The following is a 22694-nucleotide window of genomic DNA, read 5'->3' as shown; positions in this document are numbered from 1 at the left end:
TAAATAGTACTACGACGACCACCTTGTATCAGTCAAACATTGCGACAACTGTTGGAATCATCACGATCCTTGGAAATGGCAGGAAAATTTGGAACCCACAAGGAACAACTGCGACTCATGTGTTAGGAAGTATCATTTGCAGTAGCAAATGTGTTTAAAAAGCGAGTTTAGGTCGGTAGGAACCGTCGCAATTGCCGCAGAAGGCTCATTCGGTGAGGGAAGGAGGGCTGTAAGGGGAGGAGGAGGCCCACATTTCTCCAACTAGTGGAGAAATGTTAACCTAGGTTCTATACTTAGAAGGCTAAAGAGAGCGATTACATTCTATTGTCACAGCCGGCGAGAAATTTTGTGGCTCACGGTGGCTCTGCGTTGCATATACCACTTGTTAAATATTTCTGAAACATAAATAGTACTACGACGACCACCTTGTATCAGTCAAACATTGCGACAACTGTTGGAATCATCACGATCCTTGGAAATGACAGGAAAATTTGGAACCCACAAGGAACAACTGCGACTCATGTGTTAGGAAGTATCATTTGCAGTAGCAAATGTGTTTAAAAAGCGAGTTTAGGTCGGTAGGAACCGTCGCAATTGCCGCAGAAGGCTCATTCGGTGAGGGAAGGAGGGCTGTAAGGGGAGGAGGAGGCCCACATTTCTCCAACTAGTGGAGAAATGTTAACCTAGGTTCTATACTTAGAAGGCTAAAGAGAGCGATTACATTCTAATGTCACAGCCGGCGAGAAATTTTGTGGCTCACGGTGGCTCTGCGTTGCATATACCACTTGTTAAATATTTCTGAAACATAAATTGTACTACGACGACCACCTTGTATCAGTCAAACATTGCGACAACTGTTGGAATCATCACGATCCTTGGAAATGACAGGAAAATTTGGAACCCACAAGGAACAACTGCGACTCATGTGTTAGGAAGTATCATTTGCAGTAGCAAATGTGTTTAAAAAGCGAGTTTAGGTCGGTAGGAACCGTCGCAATTGCCGCAGAAGGCTCATTCGGTGAGGGAAGGAGGGCTGTAAGGGGAGGAGGAGGCCCACATTTCTCCAACTAGTGGAGAAATGTTAACCTAGGTTCTATACTTAGAAGGCTAAAGAGAGCGATTACATTCTAATGTCACAGCCGGCGAGAAATTTTGTGGCTCACGGTGGCTCTGCGTTGCATATACCACTTGTTAAATATTTCTGAAACATAAATAGTACTACGACGATCACCTTGTATCAGTCAAACACTGCGACAACTGTTGGAATCATCACGATCCTTGGAAATGACAGGAAAATTTGGAACCCACAAGGAACAACTGCGACTCATGTGTTAGGAAGTATCATTTGCAGTAGCAAATGTGTTTAAAAAGCGAGTTTAGGTCGGTAGGAACCGTCGCAATTGCCGCAGAAGGCTCATTCGGTGAGGGAAGGAGGGCTGTAAGGGGAGGAGGAGGCCCACATTTCTCCAACTAGTGGAGAAATGTTAACCTAGGTTCTATACTTAGAAAGCTAAAGAGAGCGATTACATTCTATTGTCACAGCCGGCGAGAAATTTTGTGGCTCACGGTGGCTCTGCATTGCATATACCACTTGTTAAATATTTCTGAAACATAAATAGTACTACGACGACCACCTTGTATCAGTCAAACATTGCGACAACTGTTGGAATCATCACGAACCTTGGAAATGACAGGAAAATTTGGAACCCACAAGGAACAACTGCGACTCATGTGTTAGGAAGTATCATTTGCAGTAGCAAATGTGTTTAAAAAGCGAGTTTAGGTCGGTAGGAACCGTCGCAATTGCCGCAGAAGGCTCATTCGGTGAGGGAAGGAGGGCTGTAAGGGGAGGAGGAGGCCCTCATTTCTCCAACTAGTGGAGAAATGTTAACCTAGGTTCTATACTTAGAAGGCTGAAGAGAGCGATTACATTCTAATGTCACAGCCGGCGAGAAATTTTGTGGCTCACGGTGGCTCTGCGTTGCATATACCACTTGTTAAATATTTCTGAAACATAAATAGTACTACGACGATCACCTTGTATCAGTCAAACACTGCGACAACTGTTGGAATCATCACGATCCTTGGAAATGACAGGAAAATTTGGAACCCACAAGGAACAACTGCGTCTCATGTGTTAGGAAGTATCATTTCAGTAGCAAATGTGTTTAAAAAGCGAGTTTAGGTCGGTAGGAACCGTCGCAATTGCCGCAGAAGGCTCATTCGGTGAGGGAAGGAGGGCTGTAAGGGGAGGAGGAGGCCCACATTTCTCCACCTAGTGGAGAAATGATAACCTAGGTTCTATACTTAGAAGGCTAAAGAGAGCGATTACATTCTAATGTCACAGCCGGCGAGAAATTTTGTGGCTCACGATGGCTCTGCGTTGCATATAGCACTTGTCAAATATTTCTGAAACATAAATAGTACTACGACGACCACCTTGTATCAGTCAAACATTGCGACAACTGTTGGAATCATCACGATCCTTGGAAATGACAGGAAAATTTGGAACCCACAAGGAACAACTGCGACTCATGTGTTAGGAAGTATCATTTGCAGTAGCAAATGTGTTTAAAAAGCGAGTTTAGGTCGGTAGGAACCGTCGCAATTGCCGCAGAAGGCTCATTCGGTGAGGGAAGGAGGGCTGTAAGGGGAGGAGGAGGCCCACATTTCTCCAACTAGTGGAGAAATGTTAACCTAGGTTCTATACTTAGAAGGCTAAAGAGAGCGATTACATTCTAATGTCACAGCCGGCGAGAAATTTTGTGGCTCACGGTGGCTCTGCGTTGCATATACCACTTGTTAAATATTTCTGAAACATAAATAGTACTACGACGACCACCTCGTATCAGTCAAACATTGCGACAACTGTTGGAATCATCACGATCCTTGGAAATGACAGGAAAATTTGGAACCCACAAGGAACAACTGCGACTCATGTGTTAGGAAGTATCATTTGCAGTAGCAAATGTGTTTAAAAAGCGAGTTTAGGTCGGTAGGAACCGTCGCAATTGCCGCAGAAGGCTCATTCGGTGAGGGAAGGAGGGCTGTAAGGGGAGGAGGAGGCCCACATTTCTCCAACTAGTGGAGAAATGTTAACCTAGGTTCTATACTTAGAAGGCTAAAGAGAGCGATTACTTTCTAATGTCAAGAAGGCGAGAAAATTTTGTGGCTCACGGTGGCTCTGCGTTGCATATACCACTTGTTAAATATTTCTGAAACATAAATAATACTACGACGACCACCTTGTATCAGTCAAACATTGCGACAACTGTTGGAATCATCACGATCCTTGGAAATGACAGGAAAATTTGGAACCCACAAGGAACAACTGCGACTCATGTGTTAGGAAGTATCATTTGCAGTAGCAAATGTGTTTAAAAAGCGAGTTTAGGTCGGTAGGAACCGTCGCAATTGCCGCAGAAGGCTCATTCGGTGAGGGAAGGAGGGCTGTAAGGGGAGGAGGAGGCCCACATTTTTCCACCTAGTGGAGAAATGTTAACCTAGGTTCTATACTTAGAAGGCTAAAGAGAGCGATTACATTCTAATGTCACAGCCGGCGAGAAATTTTGTGGCTCACGATGGCTCTGCGTTGCATATACCACTTGTTAAGTATTTCTGAAACATAAATAGTACTACGACGACCACCTTGTATCAGTCAAACATTGCGACAACTGTTGGAATCATCACGATCCTTGGAAATGACAGGAAAATTTGGAACCCACAAGGAACAGCTGCGACTCATGTGTTAGGAAGTATCATTTGCAGTAGCAAATGTGTTTAAAAAGCGAGTTTAGGTCGGTAGGAACCGTCGCAATTGCCGCAGAAGGCTCATTCGGTGAGGGAAGGAGGGCTGTAAGGGGAGGAGGAGGCCCACATTCCTCCACCTAGTGGAGAAATGTTAACCTAGGTTCTATACTTAGAAGGCTAAAGAGAGCGATTACATTCTAATGTCACAGCCGGCGAGAAATTTTGTGGCTCACGATGGCTCTGCGTTGCATATACCACTTGTTAAATATTTCTGAAACATAAATAGTACTAGGACGACCACCTTGTATCAGTTAAACGTTGCGACAACTGTTGGAATCATCACGATCCTTGGAAATGACAGGAAAATTTGGAACCCACAAGGAACAACTGCGACTCATGTGTTAGGAAGTATCATTTGCAGTAGCAAATGTGTTTAAACAGCGAGTTTAGGTAGGTAGGAACCGTCGCAATCTTCGAGGAAGGCTCATTCGGTGAGGGAAGGAGGGCTGTAAGGGGAGGAGGAGGCCCACATTTCTCCAACTAGTGGAGAAATGTTAACCTAGGTTCTATACATAGAAGGCTAAAGAGAGCGATTAGATTCTAATGTCACAGCCGGCGAGAAATTTTGTGGCTCACGATGGCTCTTCGTTGCATATACCACTTGTTAAATATTTCTGAAACATAAATAGTACTACGACGACCACCTTGTGTCAGTCAAACATTGCGACAACTGTTGGAATCATCACGATCCTTGGAAATGACAGCATAATTTGGAACCCACAAGGAACAACTGCGACTCATGTGTTAGGAAGTATCATTTGCAGTAGCAAATGTGTTTAAAAAGCGAGTTTAGGTCGGTAGGAACCGTCGCAATTGCCGCAGAAGGCTCATTCGGTGAGGGAAGGAGGGCTGTAAGGGGAGGAGGAGGCCCACATTTCTCCAACTAGTGGAGAAATGTTAACCTAGGTTCTATACTTAGAAGGCTAAAGAGAGCGATTACATTCTAATGTCAAGAAGGCGAGAAAATTTTGCGGCTCACGGTGGCTCTGCGTTGCATATACCACTTGTTAAATATTTCTGAAACATAAATAGTACTACGACGACCACCTTGTATCAGTCAAACATTGCGAAAACTGTTGGAATCATCACGATCCTTGGAAATGACAGGAAAATTTGGAACCCACAAGGAACAACTGCGACTCATGTGTTAGGAAGTATCATTTGCAGTAGCAAATGTGTTTAAAAAGCGAGTTTAGGTCGGTAGGAACCGTCGCAATTTTCGAGGAAGGCTCATTCGGTGAGGGAAGGAGGGCTGTAAGGGGAGGAGGAGGCCCACATTTCTCCAACTAGTGGAGAAATGTTAACCTAGGTTCTATACTTAGAAGGCTAAAGAGAGCGATTACATTCTAATGTCACAGCCGGCGAGTAATTTTGTGGCTCACGGTGGCTCTGCGTTGCATATACCACTTGTTAAATATTTCTGAAACATAAATAGTACTACGACGACCACCTTGTATCAGTCAAACATTGCGACAACTGTTGGAATCATCACGATCCTTGGAAATGACAGGAAAATTTGGAACCCACAAGGAACAACTGCGACTCATGTGTTAGGAAGTATCATTTGCAGTAGCAAATGTGTTTAAAAAGCGAGTTTAGGTCGGTAGGAACCGTCGCAATTGCCGCAGAAGGCTCATTCGGTGAGGGAAGGAGGGCTGTAAGGGGAGGAGGAGGCCCACATTTCTCCACCTAGTGGAGAAATGTTATCCTAGGTTCTATACTTAGAAGGCTAAAGAGAGCGATTACATTCTAATGTCAAGAAGGCGAGAAAATTTTGCAGCTCACGGTGGCTCTGCGTTGCATATACCACTTGTTAAATATTTCTGAAACATAAATAGTACTACAACGACCACCTTGTATCAGTCAAACATTGCGACAACTGTTGGAATCATCACGATCCTTGGAAATGACAGGAAAATTTGGAACCCACAAGGAACAACTGCGACTCATGTGTTAGGAAGTATCATTTGCAGTAGCAAATGTGTTTAAAAAGCGAGTTTAGGTCGGTAGGAACCGTCGCAATTGCCGCAGAAGGCTCATTCGGTGAGGGAAGGAGGGCTGTAAGGTGAGGAGGAGGCCCACATTTCTCCAACTAGTGGAGAAATGTTAACCTAGGTTCTATACTTAGAAGGCTAAAGAGAGCGATTACATTCTAATGTCACAGCCGGCGAGAAATTTTGTGGCTCACGATGGCTCTTCGTTGCATATACCACTTGTTAAATATTTCTGAAACATAAATAGTACTACGACGACCATCTTGTATCAGTCAAACATTGCGACAACTGTTGCAATCATCACCATCCTCGGAAATGACAGGAAAATTTGGAACCCACAAGGAACAACTGCGACTCATGTGTTAGGAAGTATCATTTGCAGTAGCAAATGTGTTTAAAAAGCGAGTTTAGGTCGGTAGGAACCGTCGCAATTGCCGCAGAAGGCTCATTCGGTGAGGGAAGGAGGGCTGTAAGGGGAGGAGGAGGCCCACATTTCTCCAACTAGTGGAGAAATGTTAACCTAGGTTCTATACTTAGAAGGCTAAAGAGAGCGATTACAATCTAATGTCAAGAAGGCGAGAAAATTTTGTGGTTCACGGTGGCTCTGCGTTGCATATACCACTTGTTAAATATTTCTGAAACATAAATAGTACTACGACGACCACCTTGTATCAGTCAAACATTGCGACAACTGTTGGAATCATCACGATCCTTGGAAATGACAGGAAAATTTGGAACCCACAAGGAACAACTGCGACTCATGTGTTAGGAAGTATCATTTGCAGTAGCAAATGTGTTTAAAAAGCGAGTTTAGGTCGGTAGGAACCGTCGCAATTGCCGCAGAAGGCTCATTCGGTGAGGGAAGGAGGGCTGTAAGGGGAGGAGGAGGCCCACATTTGTCCAACTAGTGGAGAAATGTTAACCTAGGTTCTATACTTAGAACGCTAAAGAGAGCGATTACATTCTAATGTCACAGCCGGCGAGAAATTTTGTGGCTCACGATGGCTCTGCGTTGCATATACCACTTGTTAAATATTTCTGAAACATAAATAGTACTAGGACGACCACCTTGTATCAGTTAAACATTGCGACAACTGTTGGAATCATCACGATCCTTGGAAATGACAGGAAAATTTGGAACCCACAAGGAACAACTGCGACTCATGTGTTAGGAAGTATCATTTGCAGTAGCACATGTGTTTAAAAAGCGAGTTTAGGTCGGTAAGAACCGTCGCAATTTTCGAGGAAGGCTCATTCGGTGAGGGAAGGAGGGCTGTAAGGGGAGGAGGAGGCCCACATTTGTCCAACTAGTGGAGAAATGTTAACCTAGGTTCTATACTTAGAAGGCTAAAGAGAGCGATTACATTCTAATGTCACAGCCGGCGAGAAATTTTGTGGCTCACGATGGCTCTGCGTTGCATATACCACTTGTTAAATATTTCTGAAACATGAATAGTACTACGACGACCACCTTGTATCAGTCAAACATTGCGACAACTGTTGGAATCATCACGATCCTTGGAAATGACAGGAAAATTTGGAACCCACAAGGAACAACTGCGACTCATGTGTTAGGAAGTATCATTTGCAGTAGCAAATGTGTTTAAAAAGCGAGTTTAGGTCGGTAGGAACCGTCGCAATTGCCGCAGAAGGCTCATTCGGTGAGGGAAGGAGGGCTGTAAGGGGAGGAGGAGGCCCACATTTCTCCAACTAGTGGAGAAATGTTAACCTAGGTTCTATACTTAGAAGGCTAAAGAGAGCGATTACATTCTAATGTCAAGAAGGCGAGAAAATTTTGTGGTTCACGGTGGCTCTGCGTTGCATATACCACTTGTTAAATATTTCTGAAACATAAATAGTACTACGACGACCACCTTGTATCAGTCAAACATTGCGACAACTGTTGGAATCATCACGATCCTTGGAAATGACAGGAAAATTTGGAACCCACAAGGAACAACTGCGACCCATGTGTTAGGAAGTATCATTTGCAGTAGCAAATGTGTTTAAAAAGCGAGTTTAGGTCGGTAGGAACCGTCGCAATTGCCGCAGAAGGCTCATTCGGTGAGGGAAGGAGGGCTGTAAGGGGAGGAGGAGGCCCACATTTGTCCAACTAGTGGAGAAATGTTAACCTAGGTTCTATACTTAGAACGCTAAAGAGAGCGATTACATTCTAATGTCACAGCCGGCGAGAAATTTTGTGGCTCACGACGGCTCTGCGTTGCATATACCACTTGTTAAATATTTCTGAAACATAAATAGTACTAGGACGACCACCTTGTATCAGTTAAACATTGCGACAACTGTTGGAATCATCACGATCCTTGGAAATGACAGGAAAATTTGGAACCCACAAGGAACAACTGCGACTCATGTGTTAGGAAGTATCATTTGCAGTAGCAAATGTGTTTAAAAAGCGAGTTTAGGTCGGTAAGAACCGTCGCAATTTTCGAGGAAGGCTCATTCGATGAGGGAAGGAGGGCTGTAAGGGGAGGAGGAGGCCCACCTTTCTCCAACTAGTGGAGAAATGTTAACCTAGGTTCTATACTTAGAAGGCTAAAGAGTGCGATTACATTCTAATGTCACAGCCATCGAGAAATTTTGTGGCTAACGGTGGCTCTGCGTTGCATATACCACATGTTAAATATTTCTGAAACATAAATAGTACTACGACGACCACCTTGTATCAGTCAAACACTGCGACAACTGTTGGAATCATCACGATCCTTGGAAATGACAGGAAAATTTGGAACCCACAAGGAACAACTGCGACTCATGTGTTAGGAAGTATCATTTGCAGTAGCAAATGTGTTTAAGAAGCGAGTTTAGGTCGGTAGGAACCGTCGCAATTGCCGCAGAAGGCTCATTCGGTGAGGGAAGGAGGGTTGTAAGGGGAGGAGGAGGCCCACATTTCTCCAACTAGTGGAGAAATGTTAACCTAGGTTCTATACTTAGAAGGCTAAAGAGAGCGATTACATTCTAATGTCACAGCCGGCGAGAAATTTTGTGGCTCACGATGGCTCTGCGTTGCATATAGCACTTGTCAAATATTTCTGAAACATAAATAGTACTACGACGACCACCTTGTATCAGTCAAACATTGCGACAACTGTTGGAATCATCACGATCCTTGGAAATGGCAGGAAAATTTGGAACCCACAAGGAACAACTGCGACTCATGTGTTAGGAAGTATCATTTGCAGTAGCAAATGTGTTTAAAAAGCGAGTTTAGGTCGGTAGGAACCGTCGCAACTGCCGCAGAAGGCTCATTCGGTGAGGGAAGGAGGGCTGTAAGGGGAGGAGGAGGCCCACATTTCTCCAACTAGTGGAGAAATGTTAACCTAGGTTCTATACTTAGAAGGCTAAAGAGAGCGATTACATTCTAATGTCACAGCCGGCGAGAAATTTTGTGGCTCACGATGGCTCTGCGTTGCATATACCACTTGTTAAATATTTCTGAAACATGAATAGTACTACGACGACCACCTTGTATCAGTCAAACATTGCGACAACTGTTGGAATCATCACGATCCTTGGAAATGACAGGAAAATTTGGAACCCACAAGGAACAACTGCGACTCATGTGTTAGGAAGTATCATTTGCAGTAGCAAATGTGTTTAAAAAGCGAGTTTAGGTCGGTAGGAACCGTCGCAATTGCCGCAGAAGGCTCATTCGGTGAGGGAAGGAGGGCTGTAAGGGGAGGAGGAGGCCCACATTTCTCCAACTAGTGGAGAAATGTTAACCTAGGTTCTATACTTAGAAGGCTAAAGAGAGCGATTACATTCTAATGTCACAGCCGGCGAGAAATTTTGTGGCTCACGATGGCTCTTCGTTGCATATACCACTTGTTAAATATTTCTGAAACATAAATAGTACTACGACGACCATCTTGTATCAGTCAAACATTGCGACAACTGTTGGAATCATCACGATCCTTGGAAATGACAGGAAAATTTGGAACCCACAAGGAACAACTGCGACTCATGTGTTAGGAAGTATCATTTGCAGTAGCAAATGTGTTTAAAAAGCGAGTTTAGGTCGGTAGGAACCGTCGCAATTGCCGCAGAAGGCTCATTCGGTGAGGGAAGGAGGGCTGTAAGGGGAGGAGGAGGCCCACATTTCTCCAACTAGTGGAGAAATGTTAACCTAGGTTCTATACTTAGAAGGCTAAAGAGAGCGATTACATTCTAATGTCAAGAAGGCGAGAAAATTTTGTGGTTCACGGTGGCTCTGCGTTGCATATACCACTTGTTAAATATTTCTGAAACATAAATAGTACTACGACGACCACCTTGTATCAGTCAAACATTGCGACAACTGTTGGAATCATCACGATCCTTGGAAATGACAGGAAAATTTGGAACCCACAAGGAACAACTGCGACCCATGTGTTAGGAAGTATCATTTGCAGTAGCAAATGTGTTTAAAAAGCGAGTTTAGGTCGGTAGGAACCGTCGCAATTGCCGCAGAAGGCTCATTCGGTGAGGGAAGGAGGGCTGTAAGGGGAGGAGGAGGCCCACATTTGTCCAACTAGTGGAGAAATGTTAACCTAGGTTCTATACTTAGAACGCTAAAGAGAGCGATTACATTCTAATGTCACAGCCGGCGAGAAATTTTGTGGCTCACGACGGCTCTGCGTTGCATATACCACTTGTTAAATATTTCTGAAACATAAATAGTACTAGGACGACCACCTTGTATCAGTTAAACATTGCGACAACTGTTGGAATCATCACGATCCTTGGAAATGACAGGAAAATTTGGAACCCACAAGGAACAACTGCGACTCATGTGTTAGGAAGTATCATTTGCAGTAGCAAATGTGTTTAAAAAGCGAGTTTAGGTCGGTAAGAACCGTCGCAATTTTCGAGGAAGGCTCATTCGATGAGGGAAGGAGGGCTGTAAGGGGAGGAGGAGGCCCACCTTTCTCCAACTAGTGGAGAAATGTTAACCTAGGTTCTATACTTAGAAGGCTAAAGAGTGCGATTACATTCTAATGTCACAGCCATCGAGAAAGTTTGTGGCTCACGGTGGCTCTGCGTTGCATATACCACATGTTAAATATTTCTGAAACATAAATAGTACTACGACGACCACCTTGTATCAGTCAAACACTGCGACAACTGTTGGAATCATCACGATCCTTGGAAATGACAGGAAAATTTGGAACCCACAAGGAACAACTGCGACTCATGTGTTAGGAAGTATCATTTGCAGTAGCAAATGTGTTTAAGAAGCGAGTTTAGGTCGGTAGGAACCGTCGCAATTGCCGCAGAAGGCTCATTCGGTGAGGGAAGGAGGGTTGTAAGGGGAGGAGGAGGCCCACATTTCTCCAACTAGTGGAGAAATGTTAACCTAGGTTCTATACTTAGAAGGCTAAAGAGAGCGATTACATTCTAATGTCACAGCCGGCGAGAAATTTTGTGGCTCACGATGGCTCTGCGTTGCATATAGCACTTGTCAAATATTTCTGAAACATAAATAGTACTACGACGACCACCTTGTATCAGTCAAACATTGCGACAACTGTTGGAATCATCACGATCCTTGGAAATGGCAGGAAAATTTGGAACCCACAAGGAACAACTGCGACTCATGTGTTAGGAAGTATCATTTGCAGTAGCAAATGTGTTTAAAAAGCGAGTTTAGGTCGGTAGGAACCGTCGCAACTGCCGCAGAAGGCTCATTCGGTGAGGGAAGGAGGGCTGTAAGGGGAGGAGGAGGCCCACATTTCTCCAACTAGTGGAGAAATGTTAACCTAGGTTCTATACTTAGAAGGCTAAAGAGAGCGATTACATTCTAATGTCACAGCCGGCGAGAAATTTTGTGGCTCACGGTGGCTCTGCGTTGCATATACCACTTGTTAAATATTTCTGAAACATAAATAGTACCACGACGACAACCTTGTATCAGTCAAACACTGCGACAACTGTTGGAATCATCACGATCCTTGGAAATGACAGGAAAATTTGGAACCCACAAGGAACAACTGCGACTCATGTGTTAGGAAGTATCATTTGCAGTAGCAAATGTGTTTAAAAAGCGAGTTTAGGTCGGTAGGAACCGTCGCAATTGCCGCAGAAGGCTCATTCGGTGAGGGAAGGAGGGCTGTAAGGGGAGGAGGAGGCCCTCATTTCTCCAATTAGTGGAGAAACGTTAACCTAGGTTCTATACTTAGAAGGCTAAAGAGAGCGATTACATTCTAATGTCACAGCCGGCGAGAAATTTTGTGGCTCACGATGGCTCTGCGTTGCATATACCACTTGTTAAATATTTCTGAAACATAAATAGTACTACGACGACCACCTTGTATCAGTCAAACATTGCGACAACTGTTGGAATCATCACGATCCTTGGAAATGGCAGAATAATTTGGAACCCACAAGGAACAACTGCGACTCATGTGTTAGGAAGTATCATTTGCAGTAGCAAATGTGTTTAAAAAGCGAGTTTAGGTCGGTAGGAACCGTCGCAATTGCCGCAGAAGGCTCATTCGGTGAGGGAAGGAGGGCTGTAAGGGGAGGAGGAGGCCCACATTTCTCCAACTAGTGGAGAAATGTTAACCTAGGTTCTATACTTAGAAGGCTAAAGAGAGCGATTACATTCTAATGTCACAGCCGGCGAGAAATTTTGTGGCTCACGATGGCTCTGCGTTGCATATACCACTTGTTAAATATTTCTGAAACATAAATAGTACTACGACGACCACCTTGTATCAGTCAAACATTGCGACAACTGTTGGAATCATCACGATCCTTGGAAATGACAGGAACATTTGGAAACCACAAGGAGCAACTGCGATTCATGTTTTAGGAAGTATCATTTGCAGTAGCAAATGTGTTTAAAAAGCGAGTTTAGGTCGGTAGGATCCGTCGCAATTGCCGCAGAAGGCTCATTCGGTGAGGGAAGGAGGGCTGTAAGGGGAGGAGGAGGCCCACATTTCTCCAACTAGTGGAGAAATGTTAACCTAGGTTCTATACTTAGAAGGCTAAAGAGAGCGATTACATTCTAATGTCACAGCCGGCGAGAAATTTTGTGGCTCACGATGGCTCTTCGTTGCATATACCACTTGTTAAATATTTCTGAAACATAAATAGTACTAGGACGACCACCTTGTATCAGTTAAACATTGCGACAACTGTTGGAATCATCACGATCCTTGGAAATGACAGGAAAATTTGGAACCCACAAGGAACAACTGCGACTCATGTGTTAGGAAGTATCATTTGCAGTAGCAAATGTGTTTAAAAAGCGAGTTTAGGTCGGTAGGAACCGTCGCAATTTTCGAGGAAGGCTCATTCGGTGAGGGAAGGAGGGCTGTAAGGGGAGGAGGAGGCCCACATTTCTCCACCTAGTGGAGAAATGTTAACCTAGGTTCTATACTTAGAAGGCTAAAGAGAGCGATTACATTCTAATGTCACAGCCGGCGAGAAATTTTGTGGCTCACGATGGCTCTGCGTTGCATATACCACTTGTTAAATATTTCTGAAACATAAATAGTACTACGACGACCACCTTGTATCAGTCAAACATTGCGACAACTGTTGGAATCATCACGATCCTTGGAAATGACAGGAAAATTTGGAACCCACAAGGAACAACTGCGACTCATGTGTTAGGAAGTATCATTTGCAGTAGCAAATGTGTTTAAAAAGCGAGTTTAGGTCGGTAGGAACCGTCGCAATTGCCGCAGAAGGCTCATTCGGTGAGGGAAGGAGGGCTGTAAGGGGAGGAGGAGGCTCACATTTCTCCAACTAGTGGAGAAAGGTTAACCTAGGTTCTATACTTAGAAGGCTAAAGAGAGCGATTACATTCTAATGTCACAGCCGGCGAGAAATTTTGTGGCTCACGATGGCTCTTCGTTGCATATACCACTTGTTAAATATTTCTGAAACATAAATAGTACTAGGACGACCACCTTGTATCAGTTAAACATTGCGACAACTGTTGGAATCATCACGATCCTTGGAAATGACAGGAAAATTTGGAACCCACAAGGAACAACTGCGACTCATGTGTTAGGAAGTATCATTTGCAGTAGCAAATGTGTTTAAAAAGCGAGTTTAGGTCGGTAGGAACCGTCGCAATTTTCGAGGAAGGCTCATTCGGTGAGGGAAGGAGGGCTGTAAGGGGAGGAGGAGGCCCACATTTCTCCACCTAGTGGAGAAATGTTAACCTAGGTTCTATACTTAGAAGGCTAAAGAGAGCGATTACATTCTAATGTCACAGCCGGCGAGAAATTTTGTGGCTCACGATGGCTCTGCGTTGCATATACCACTTGTTAAATATTTCTGAAACATAAATAGTACTACGACGACCACCTTGTATCAGTCAAACATTGCGACAACTGTTGGAATCATCACGATCCTTGGAAATGACAGGAAAATTTGGAACCCACAAGGAACAACTGCGACTCATGTGTTAGGAAGTATCATTTGCAGTAGCAAATGTGTTTAAAAAGCGAGTTTAGGTCGGTAGGAACCGTCGCAATTGCCGCAGAAGGCTCATTCGGTGAGGGAAGGAGGGCTGTAAGGGGAGGAGGAGGCTCACATTTCTCCAACTAGTGGAGAAAGGTTAACCTAGGTTCTATACTTAGAAGGCTAAAGAGAGCGATTACATTCTAATGTCACAGCCGGCGAGAAATTTTGTGGCTCACGATGGCTCTGCGTTGGACATACCACTTGTTAAATATTTCTGAAACATAAATAGTACTACGACGAACACCTTGTATCAGTCAAACATTGCGACAACTGTTGGAATCATCACGATCCTTGGAAATGACAGGAAAATTTGGAACCCACTAGGAACAACTGCGACTCATGTGTTAGGAAGTATCATTTGCAGTAGCAAATGTGTTTAAAAAGCGAGTTTAGGTCGGTAGGAACCGTCGCAATTGCCGCAGAAGGCTCATTCGGTGAGGGAAGGAGGGCTGCAAGGGGTGGAGGAGGCCCACATTTCTCCAACTAGTGGAGAAATGTTAACCTTGGTTCTATACTTAGAAGGCTAAAGAGAGCGATTACATTCTAATGTCACAGCCGGCGAGAAATTTTGTGGCTCACGATGGCTCTGCGTTGCATATACCACTTGTTAAATATTTCTGAAACATAAATAGTACTACGACGACCACCTTGTATCAGTCAAACATTGCGACAACTGTTGGAATCATCACGATCCTTGGAAATGGCAGAATAATTTGGAACCCACAAGGAACAACTGCGACTCATGTGTTAGGAAGTATCATTTGCAGTAGCAAATGTGTTTAAAAAGTGAGTTTAGGTCGGTAGGAACCGTCGCAATTGCCGCAGAAGGCTCATTCGGTGAGGGAAGGAGGGCTGTAAGGGGAGGAGGAGGCCCACATTTCTCCACCTAGTGGAGAAATGTTAACCTAGGTTCTATACTTAGAAGGCTAAAGAGAGCGATTACATTCTAATGTCACAGCCGGCGAGAAATTTTGTGGCTCACGGTGGCTCTGCGTTGCATATACCACTTGTTAAATATTTCTGAAACATAAATAGTACTACGACGACCACCTTGTATCAGTCAAACATTGCGACAACTGTTGCAATCATCACGATCCTTGGAAATGACAGGAAAATTTGGAACCCACAAGGAACAACTGTGACTCATGTGTTAGGAACTATCATTTGCAGTAGCAAATGTGTTTAAAAAGCGAGTTTAGGTCGGTAGGAACCGTCGCAAATGCCGCATAAGGCTCATTCGGTGAGGGAAGGAGGGCTGTAAGGGGAGGAGGAGGCCCACATTTCTCCAACTAGTGGAGAAATGTTAACCTAGGTTCTATACTTAGAAGGCTAAAGAGAGCGATTACATTCTAATGTCACATCCGGCGAGAAATTTTGTGGCTCACGATGGCTCTGCGTTGCATATACCACTTGTTAAATATTTCTGAAACATAAATAGTACTACGACGACCACCTTGTATCAGTCAAACATTGCGACAACTGTTGGAATCATCACGATCCTTGGAAATGACAGGAAAATTTGGAACCCACAAGGAACAACTGCGACTCATGTGTTAGGAAGTATCATTTGCAGTAGCAAATGTGTTTAAAAAGCGAGTTTAGGTCGGTAGGAACCGTCGCAATTGCCGCAGAAGGCTCATTCGGTGAGGGAAGGAGGGCTGTAAGGGGAGGAGGAGGCCCACATTTCTCCACCTAGTGGAGAAATGTTAACCTAGGTTCTATACTTAGAAGGCTAAAGAGAGCGATTACATTCTAATGTCACAGCCGGCGAGAAATTTTGTGGCTCACGATGGCTCTGCGTTGCATATAGCACTTGTCAAATATATCTGAAACATAAATAGTACTACGACGACCACCTTGTATCAGTCAAACATTGCGACAACTGTTGGAATCATCACGATCCTTGGAAATGACAGGAAAATTTGGAACCCACAAGGAACAACTGCGACTCATGTGTTAGGAAGTATCATTTGCAGTAGCAAATGTGTTTAAAAAGCGAGTTTAGGTCGGTAGGAACCGTCGCTATTTTCGATGAAGGCTCATTCGGTGAGGGATGGAGGGCTGTAAGGGGAGGAGGAGGCCCACATTTCTCCAACTAGTGGAGAAATGTTAACCTAGGTTCTATACTTAGAAGGCTAAAGAGAGCGATTACATTCTAATGTCACAGCCGGCGAGAAATTTTGTGGCTCACGATGGCTCTGCGTTGCATATACCACTTGTTAAATATTTCGGAAACATAAATAGTACTACGACGACCACCCTGTATCAGTCAAACATTGCGACAACTGTTGGAATCACCACGATCCTTGGAAATGACAGGAAAATTTGGAACCCACAAGGAACAACTGCGACTCATGTGTTAGGAAGTATCATTTGCAGTAGCAAATGTGTTTAAAAGCGAGTTTAGGTCGGTAGGAACCGTCGCAATTGCCGCAGAAGGCTCATTCGGTGAGGGAAGGAGGGCTGTAAGGGGAGGAGGAGGCCCACATTTCTCCAACTAGTGGAGAAATGTTAACCTAGGTTCTATACTTAGAAGGCTAAAGAGAGCGATTACATTCTAATGTCACAGCCGGCGAGAAATTTTGTGGCTCACGGTGGCTCTGCGTTGCATATACCACTTGTTAAATATTTCTGAAACATAAATAGTACTACGACGACCACCTTGTATCAGTCAAACATTGCGACAACTGTTGGAATCATCACGATCCTTGGAAATGGCAGAATAATTTGGAACCCATAAGGAACAACTGCGACTCATGTGTTAGGAAGTATCATTTGCAGTAGCAAATGTGTTTAAAAAGCGAGTGTAGGTCGGTAGGAACCGTCGCAATTGCCGCAGAAGGCTCATTCGGTGAGGGAAGGAGGGCTGTAAGGGGAGGAGGAGGCCCACATTTCTCCACCTAGTGGAGAAATGTTAACCTAGGTTCTATACTTAGAAGGCTAAAGAGAGCGATTACATTCTAATGTCACAGCCGGCGAGAAATTTTGTGGCTCACGGTGGCTCTGCGTTGCAAATACCACTTGTTAAATATTTCTGAAACATAAATAGTACTACGACGACCACCTTGTATCAGTCAAACATTGCGACAACTGTTGGAATCATCACGATCCTTGGAAATGACAGGATAATTTGGAACCCACAAGGAACAACTGCGACTCATGTGTTAGGAAGTATCATTTGCAGTAGCAAATGTGTTTAAAAAGCGAGTTTAGGTCGGTAGGAACCGTCGCAATTGCCGCAGAAGGCTCATTCGGTGAGGGAAGGAGAGCTGTAAGGGGAGGAGGAGGCTCACATTTCTCCAACTAGTGGAGAAAGGTTAACCTAGGTTCTATACTTAGAAGGCTAAAGAGAGCGATTACATTCTAATGTCACAGCCGGCGAGAAATTTTGTGGCTCACGATGGCTCTGCGTTGCATATACCACTTGTTAAATATTTCTGAAACATAAATAGTACTACGACGAACACCTTGTATCAGTCAAACATTGCGACAACTGTTGGAATCATCACGATCCTTGGAAATGACAGGAAAATTTGGAACCCACTAGGAACAACTGCGACTCATGTGTTAGGAAGTATCATTTGCAGTAGCAAATGTGTTTAAAAAGCGAGTTTAGGTCGGTAGGAACCGTCGCAATTGCCGCAGAAGGCTCATTCGGTGAGGGAAGGAGGGCTGCAAGGGGTGGAGGAGGCCCACATTTCTCCAACTAGTGGAGAAATGTTAACCTAGGTTCTATACTTAGAAGGCTAAAGAGAGCGATTACATTCTAATGTCACAGCCGGCGAGAAATTTTGTGGCTCACGATGGCTCTGCGTTGCATATACCACTTGTTAAATATTTCTGAAACATAAATAGTACTACGACGACCACCTTGTATCAGTCAAACATTGCGACAACTGTTGGAATCATCACGATCCTTGGAAATGACAGGAACATTTGGAAACCACAAGGAGCAACTGCGATTCATGTTTTAGGAAGTATCATTTGCAGTAGCAAATGTGTTTAAAAAGCGAGTTTAGGTCGGTAGGATCCGTCGCAATTGCCGCAGAAGGCTCATTCGGTGAGGGAAGGAGGGCTGTAAGGGGAGGAGGAGGCCCACATTTCTCCAACTAGTGGAGAAATGTTAACCTAGGTTCTATACTTAGAAGGCTAAAGAGAGCGATTACATTCTAATGTCACAGCCGGCGAGAAATTTTGTGGCTCACGATGGCTCTTCGTTGCATATACCACTTGTTAAATATTTCTGAAACATAAATAGTACTAGGACGACCACCTTGTATCAGTTAAACATTGCGACAACTGTTGGAATCATCACGATCCTTGGAAATGACAGGAAAATTTGGAACCCACAAGGAACAACTGCGACTCATGTGTTAGGAAGTATCATTTGCAGTAGCAAATGTGTTTAAAAAGCGAGTTTAGGTCGGTAGGAACCGTCGCAATTTTCGAGGAAGGCTCATTCGGTGAGGGAAGGAGGGCTGTAAGGGGAGGAGGAGGCCCACATTTCTCCACCTAGTGGAGAAATGTTAACCTAGGTTCTATACTTAGAAGGCTAAAGAGAGCGATTACATTCTAATGTCACAGCCGGCGAGAAATTTTGTGGCTCACGATGGCTCTGCGTTGCATATACCACTTGTTAAATATTTCTGAAACATAAATAGTACTACGACGACCACCTTGTATCAGTCAAACATTGCGACAACTGTTGGAATCATCACGATCCTTGGAAATGACAGGAAAATTTGGAACCCACAAGGAACAACTGCGACTCATGTGTTAGGAAGTATCATTTGCAGTAGCAAATGTGTTTAAAAAGCGAGTTTAGGTCGGTAGGAACCGTCGCAATTGCCGCAGAAGGCTCATTCGGTGAGGGAAGGAGGGCTGTAAGGGGAGGAGGAGGCTCACATTTCTCCAACTAGTGGAGAAAGGTTAACCTAGGTTCTATACTTAGAAGGCTAAAGAGAGCGATTACATTCTAATGTCACAGCCGGCGAGAAATTTTGTGGCTCACGATGGCTCTTCGTTGCATATACCACTTGTTAAATATTTCTGAAACATAAATAGTACTAGGACGACCACCTTGTATCAGTTAAACATTGCGACAACTGTTGGAATCATCACGATCCTTGGAAATGACAGGAAAATTTGGAACCCACAAGGAACAACTGCGACTCATGTGTTAGGAAGTATCATTTGCAGTAGCAAATGTGTTTAAAAAGCGAGTTTAGGTCGGTAGGAACCGTCGCAATTTTCGAGGAAGGCTCATTCGGTGAGGGAAGGAGGGCTGTAAGGGGAGGAGGAGGCCCACATTTCTCCACCTAGTGGAGAAATGTTAACCTAGGTTCTATACTTAGAAGGCTAAAGAGAGCGATTACATTCTAATGTCACAGCCGGCGAGAAATTTTGTGGCTCACGATGGCTCTGCGTTGCATATAGCACTTGTCAAATATATCTGAAACATAAATAGTACTACGACGACCACCTTGTATCAGTCAAACATTGCGACAACTGTTGGAATCATCACGATCCTTGGAAATGACAGGAAAATTTGGAACCCACAAGGAACAACTGCGACTCATGTGTTAGGAAGTATCATTTGCAGTAGCAAATGTGTTTAAAAAGCGAGTTTAGGTCGGTAGGAACCGTCGCTATTTTCGATGAAGGCTCATTCGGTGAGGGATGGAGGGCTGTAAGGGGAGGAGGAGGCCCACATTTCTCCAACTAGTGGAGAAATGTTAACCTAGGTTCTATACTTAGAAGGCTAAAGAGAGCGATTACATTCTAATGTCACAGCCGGCGAGAAATTTTGTGGCTCACGGAGGCTCTGCGTTGCATATACCACTTGTTAAATATTTCTGAAACATAAATAGTACTACGACGACCACCTTGTATCAGTCAAACATTGCGACAACTGTTGCAATCATCACGATCCTTGGAAATGACAGGAAAATTTGGAACCCACAAGGAACAACTGCGACTCATGTGTTAGGAACTATCATTTGCAGTAGCAAATGTGTTTAAAAAGCGAGTTTAGGTCGGTAGGAACCGTCGCAAATGCCGCATAAGGCTCATTCGGTGAGGGAAGGAGGGCTGTAAGGGGAGGAGGAGGCCCACATTTCTCCAACTAGTGGAGAAATGTTAACCTAGGTTCTATACTTAGAAGGCTAAAGAGAGCGATTACATTCTAATGTCACAGCCGGCGAGAAATTTTGTGGCTCACGATGGCTCTGCGTTGCATATACCACTTGTTAAATATTTCTGAAACATAAATAGTACTACGACGACCACCTTGTATCAGTCAAACATTGCGACAACTGTTGGAATCATCACGATCCTTGGAAATGACAGGAAAATTTGGAACCCACAAGGAACAACTGCGACTCATGTGTTAGGAAGTATCATTTGCAGTAGCAAATGTGTTTAAAAAGCGAGTTTAGGTCGGTAGGAACCGTCGCAATTGCCGCAGAAGGCTCATTCGGTGAGGGAAGGAGGGCTGTAAGGGGAGGAGGAGGCCCACATTTCTCCACCTAGTGGAGAAATGTTAACCTAGGTTCTATACTTAGAAGGCTAAAGAGAGCGATTACATTCTAATGTCACAGCCGGCGAGAAATTTTGTGGCTCACGATGGCTCTGCGTTGCATATAGCACTTGTCAAATATATCTGAAACATAAATAGTACTACGACGACCACCTTGTATCAGTCAAACATTGCGACAACTGTTGGAATCATCACGATCCTTGGAAATGACAGGAAAATTTGGAACCCACAAGGAACAACTGCGACTCATGTGTTAGGAAGTATCATTTGCAGTAGCAAATGTGTTTAAAAAGCGAGTTTAGGTCGGTAGGAACCGTCGCTATTTTCGATGAAGGCTCATTCGGTGAGGGATGGAGGGCTGTAAGGGGAGGAGGAGGCCCACATTTCTCCAACTAGTGGAGAAATGTTAACCTAGGTTCTATACTTAGAAGGCTAAAGAGAGCGATTACATTCTAATGTCACAGCCGGCGAGAAATTTTGTGGCTCACGATGGCTCTGCGTTGCATATACCACTTGTTAAATATTTCGGAAACATAAATAGTACTACGACGACCACCCTGTATCAGTCAAACATTGCGACAACTGTTGGAATCACCACGATCCTTGGAAATGACAGGAAAATTTGGAACCCACAAGGAACAACTGCGACTCATGTGTTAGGAAGTATCATTTGCAGTAGCAAATGTGTTTAAAAGCGAGTTTAGGTCGGTAGGAACCGTCGCAATTGCCGCAGAAGGCTCATTCGGTGAGGGAAGGAGGGCTGTAAGGGGAGGAGGAGGCCCACATTTCTCCAACTAGTGGAGAAATGTTAACCTAGGTTCTATACTTAGAAGGCTAAAGAGAGCGATTACATTCTAATGTCACAGCCGGCGAGAAATTTTGTGGCTCACGGTGGCTCTGCGTTGCAAATACCACTTGTTAAATATTTCTGAAACATAAATAGTACTACGACGACCACCTTGTATCAGTCAAACATTGCGACAACTGTTGGAATCATCACGATCCTTGGAAATGACAGGAAAATTTGGAACCCACAAGGAACAACTGCGACTCATGTGTTAGGAAGTATCATTTGCAGTAGCAAATGTGTTTAAAAAGCGAGTTTAGGTCGGTAGGAACCGTCGCAATTGCCGCAGAAGGCTCATTCGGTGAGGGAAGGAGGGCTGTAAGGGGAGGAGGAGGCTCACATTTCTCCAACTAGTGGAGAAAGGTTAACCTAGGTTCTATACTTAGAAGGCTAAAGAGAGCGATTACATTCTAATGTCACAGCCGGCGAGAAATTTTGTGGCTCACGATGGCTCTGCGTTGCATATACCACTTGTTAAATATTTCTGAAACATAAATAGTACTACGACGAACACCTTGTATCAGTCAAACATTGCGACAACTGTTGGAATCATCACGATCCTTGGAAATGACAGGAAAATTTGGAACCCACTAGGAACAACTGCGACTCATGTGTTAGGAAGTATCATTTGCAGTAGCAAATGTGTTTAAAAAGCGAGTTTAGGTCGGTAGGAACCGTCGCAATTGCCGCAGAAGGCTCATTCGGTGAGGGAAGGAGGGCTGCAAGGGGTGGAGGAGGCCCACATTTCTCCAACTAGTGGAGAAATGTTAACCTAGGTTCTATACTTAGAAGGCTAAAGAGAGCGATTACATTCTAATGTCACAGCCGGCGAGAAATTTTGTGGCTCACGATGGCTCTGCGTTGCATATACCACTTGTTAAATATTTCTGAAACATAAATAGTACTACGACGACCACCTTGTATCAGTCAAACATTGCGACAACTGTTGGAATCATCACGATCCTTGGAAATGACAGGAAAATTTGGAACCCACAAGGAACAACTGCGACTCATGTGTTAGGAA

The sequence above is a fragment of the Schistocerca cancellata genome, chromosome 2 (assembly GCF_023864275.1).
Source record: "Schistocerca cancellata isolate TAMUIC-IGC-003103 chromosome 2, iqSchCanc2.1, whole genome shotgun sequence".
Taxonomy (NCBI): Eukaryota; Metazoa; Arthropoda; class Insecta; order Orthoptera; family Acrididae; genus Schistocerca; species Schistocerca cancellata.
The sequence above is the reverse complement of the archived record's forward strand: the minus strand, read 5'-3'. Positions refer to the sequence as shown.